Here is a 5009-nt window from a genome sequence, read left to right on the forward strand (position 1 = left end):
GTTCATCCATTCTTTTGTTGACAAAAATTTCCACCATTTGACTACTGTGAATGTGCTATTATGAACACGCGTGTACATACACTGTTTAAGTACTAATATACATTTGGGTATATACATAGGAATGGAATTGCAGGACACTATGGTAATTACATTTGACTTTTGGAAGAATTGCCAAACTTTTCTACAGCTGCTGAAATATTTGCATTCCTACAAGCAATGCAGGAGTGTTCTTATTTGTCCACAGCTTCACCAACCAATACTTTTTATTGGAGTGGTACTGGTGTTTTTTAATAGCTAAATGGATAATTCTTTTTTTCATTTATTTATTCAACATAACAACATACAAACAAACATTCTTACCATATGAACATTCCATTCTTGATATATGATCAATAACTCACAATATCATCACATAGTTGCATATTCATCAACATGATCATTTCTTAGAACGTTTGCATCAATTCAGAAAAAGAAATAAAAATACAGCAGAAAAAAATTCACACGTACCATATGAATACCCTTACCCCTCCCTTTCATTGATCACTAGCATTTCAATCTACTAAATTTATTTGAACATTTGGTCCCCCTATTATTTATTTATTTTTAATCCATATATTTTACTCACCTGTCGATAAGCTAGATAAAAGGATCATTAGACACAATGTTTTCACAATCACACAGTCACATTGTGAAAGTTATATACAATCAGTAGCCATGTTTCTTGAAGATGATTGTATAATGATATAGCTTTTGCAATGTAAATGTGTGATTGTGAAAACCTTGTGACTGATACTCCTTTTATCTACCTTATCATCTGACAAGTAAAACATACGGAATAAAAATAAATAATAGGGAGATCAAATGTTAAAATAAATTTAGTAGATTGAAATGCTAGTGATCAATGAAAGGGAGAGTAAGGGGTATGTTATGTACGAATTTTTTCTGTTTTATTTTTATTTCTTTTTCTGAATTGATGAAAATGTTCTAGAAATGATCATAATGACGAATATACAACTATGTGATGATATTGTGAATTACTGATTATATATGTAGAACAGAATGATATGTTAAGAATGTTTGTATTGGTTGTTATACTTTTTAAAAATTAATAAATTAAAAAAAAAAGAAACAAGGCTACTGGAACACAGCTCTACATTTTCAGGCACTTCCCTCCAGCCTTTCCATTACACTGTAACTAAAAAGGTGATATCTATATAATGCATAAGAATAACCTCCAGGAGTGACAGGCGAGCCCCACCGGGTGGCGGAGAGGAAGTGCGGGGGCCACCGAGCCGAGGGAGGCTCCCCCTCCCCCGGGCGGGTTCGGGGTACAGGGTCGCCGCCGAAGGGGCGCCGCGCCCGGCACGCACCGGGCTAGAGCCAAGCGCCAGGCGCAGGCTGCAGCCAAGACGCGGGCGAAATGGCTGATGACTTTGGCTTCTTCTCGTCGTCGGAGAGCGGGGCCCCCAAGGCGGCGGAGGAGGACCCGGCGGCTGCGTTCCTGGCCCAGCAGGAGAGTGAGATCGCGGGCATAGAGAATGACGAGGGCTTCGGGGCACCTGCCGGCAGCCAGGCGGTCCCCGCGCCGCCGGGACCGCAAGTGGGGCTGGTTCTGAGGACATGGGGGGAACCAAGGTCAATGGAGACGTGCTTCAGGAGGCGAACGGGCCTGCCGACGGCTACGCCGCCATCGCCCAGGCCGACCGGCTGACGCAGGAGCCCGAGAGCATCGGCAAATGGAGGGAGGAGCAGAGGAAACGGCTGCAGGAGCTAGATGCCGCCTCTAAGGTGACGGAACAAGAAGGACCTGGAGGAGTGGAACCAGCGCCAGAGCCGAGCAAGTGGAGAAGAACAAGATCAACAACCGGGCATCTGAGGAGGCTTTCGTGAAAGAATCCAAGGAGGAGACACCAGGCACAGAGTGGGAGAAGGTGGCCCAACTGTGTGACTTCAATCCCAAGAGCAGCAAGCAGTGCAAAGACGTGTCCCGCCTGCGCTCGGTGCTTATGTCCCTGAAGCAGACGCCGCTGTCACGCTAGGTGCCTGCCCCAAGCACGGCTACAAAGCATGGGCAGGGAGGGGCAGAGGGGCAGCCGCTTTGGCCAGGATGGAAACCACTTCCAGCAGCTGCTACCCACAGCCTGTTCCATTCTTCCCCATTTCCCGGGGCTGGGAAGGGGAACCTCGGTCCTTTTACCCTTTGTTCCCTCCTGGCCATATGGCCCAGACCCCTATGCCTCCTGTCAGTCTGCCCAGTTGTGACTGTCTCTCTTGATGTATTTTTTTTTTTTCTTGGCTTAAAGGGTGTGTTGTTAACTCTTTTACACTTAAAAAAAAAAAAAGAATAACCTCCAGGATAACCTCTCAACTCTATTTGATATCTCTCAGCCATTGACACTTTATTTTGTCTCATTTCACTCTTCCCCCTTTTGGTCGAGAAGGTTTTTGCAATCTCTTGATGCTGAATCCCAGCTTATTCTAGGATCTCTGTCCCACGTTGCCAGGAAGCTCCACACCCCTGGGGGTCATGTCCCATGTAGAGAGGTGAAGGGCAGTGAGTTTGCTTGTCAGTTGACTGTGTGAGAGAGGACACATCTGAGCAATAAAAAAGGTTCTCTGGGAGTGACTCTTAGGCCTAATTTTAAGTAAGCTTAGCCTATCCTTTGCAGGATTAAGTTTCATATGAATAACCCCCAGGTTGAGGGCTCAGTCTATTGCTTTGGTTGTCTCCACTGCTGTGAGAATATCAAGAATTCTCCACTTGATGGTATAATCTAAGAATGCCTAGAGTGTATAATAATAGAACTAAATGTACAAATTAAAAAAATGTTTTTGCATGAGGAAGAACAAAGGAATGTCATTATTACAGGGTGCTGGAAATGGATAGTAATTAATATTTTAAAATGTCACCTTATGTGTGAGACTAAAGCAAAAAATGTTTATTTGTTACAAAATCTATATTTTGACTAGTGCATTTCCTAATATAACTTATGTAGATAGTTTGACTGAACACCATAAGTACTTGGAATCTCAGGTGAGACATGAGATTTTGTTGGTTTGTCCAGAGGGATGCCCCGATGAATCCCAGAGTGATTCGATCAGTGAGTGGAAAAGTATTTGCAAAGCCCCCTTTGGGAAATGGTGAGAACGGGGAGAAATTCAACTTCTCACAAGCAGTGTGGACAACCAAAGCTATAGGCTGAGCCCCCAGTCTTGGGGTCTGTTCATATGAAACTTAACCCCACAAAGGATAGGTCTCAAATCTACTTAAAATTTAGGCCTAAGAGTCTCCCCTAAGATAGCCTCTTTTGTTGCTCAGATGTGGCCTCTCTCTCCAGCCAACACAACAAGTAATCTTACCACCCTCCCCCTGTCTATGTGGGACATGACTCCCAGGGGTGTGGACCTTCCTGGCAATGTGGGACCAAAATCCTAGAATGAGCTGAGACTCAGCATCAAGGAATTGAGAAAAACCTTAGAATGAGCTGAAAATTAACATCAAGGGATTGAGAAAACCTTCTCAACCAAAAGTGGGGGAGAGTGAAATGAGACAAAGTGTCAATGGCTGAGAGATTCCAAACAGAGTCAAGAGGTTATCCTGGAGGTTATTCTTATGCATTAAGTAGATATCATCTTGTTATTCAAGATGTAGTGGAGAGGCTGGAGGGAGCTGCCTGAAAGTGTGGAGTTATGTTCCAGTAGCCATGTTTCTTGAGGATGATTGAATAATGATATAGCTGTCACAATGTTATTGTGTGATTGTGAAAACCTTGTGTCTGATGCTCCTTTTATTTACCTTGTCAACAAACGAGTAGAACATATGGAATGAAAATGGATAATAGGGGGAACAAATGCTAGAATAAATTTAGTTTGAAATGCTGGTGATCAATGGGGGCGAGGGGTAAGGGGTATGGTAGGTATAATCTTTTTTTTTTCTTTCCTGTGTTCATTTTATTTCTTTTTCTGCTGTCTTTTTGTTTCTTTTTCTGAATTGATGCAAATGTTCTAAGAAATGATGAATATGCAACCAAATGATGATATTGTGAATTATATGATTATATATGTTGATGTTTTATTTGGTTTCTTATTTTTTTTAATTAATAAATAAATTTGAAAAAAAGAATTCTCCACTTGGGGAAGTCAAATTTTCCCCCTTTTCACCATTCCCCCAAGGGGAGTTTGCAAATACTTTTTTGTTCACTGTTCAAATCACTCTGGAATTTATCAGGGTATCACTCTGGACAAAGCTACAAAATCTCAGGCCCTACTCCAGGCTCCATGTACTTACGGTGTTCAATTAAACTGTCCACATATGTTATATTAGGAAATGCACTAGTCAAAATATAAATTTTTACCAAATAAACATTTTTTGCCTTAGTCTCACACATAAATTAAAATTTTAAAATACAAATTACCATTTATTTTTAACACCTTGCAATATTGACATTTCTTTGTTCATCCTCATGCAAAATCAGTTTTTTTATTTGTACATTTAACCACTGTCATTGTACACTCTGGGCATTCCCTTTGTATACAATCTCAGTCTTTATTGTCTATTTTTCCTTCTCATTTCATTTGTGCCCCTAACCCTCCTCCCTCTATCATTCTCACATTCATCTTCATTCAGTGTACTAACATTATTGTATTACAGTTAGATAATATTGCGCTATCCATTTCTGAATTTTTACAATCAGGTGTTCTAGTTTGCTAGCTGCTCAAATGCAATATACAAGAAACAGAATGGCTTTTAAAAGGGGGAATTTAATGAGCTACTAGTTTACAGTTCTAAGGCCAAGAAAATGTCCCAATTAAAACAAGTCTATAGAAATGTCCAACCAAAGTCATCCAGGGAAGGATACCTTGGTTCAAGAACGCCAATGAAATTCAGGGTTTCTCTCTTAAGTGGGAAGGCATATGGTGAACACAGTCAGGATTTCTCTCATCTGGAAAGGTACGTGGTGAACACGGCATCATCTGCTAGCTTCCTGTCCTGATTTCCTGTTTCATGA

General features: G+C 41.4%; 1 pseudogene; it reads left to right on the forward strand.

Moving 5' to 3' along the window:
• The first annotated feature begins 1420 nt into the window (after nt 1-1420).
• Nucleotides 1421-2299, forward strand: LOC143647874 (clathrin light chain B pseudogene; annotated as a pseudogene).
• The last annotated feature ends 2710 nt before the right edge of the window (nt 2300-5009 follow it).

Source organism: Tamandua tetradactyla, chromosome 10, assembly GCF_023851605.1.
Source record: "Tamandua tetradactyla isolate mTamTet1 chromosome 10, mTamTet1.pri, whole genome shotgun sequence".
Lineage (NCBI taxonomy): Eukaryota > Metazoa > Chordata > Mammalia > Pilosa > Myrmecophagidae > Tamandua > Tamandua tetradactyla.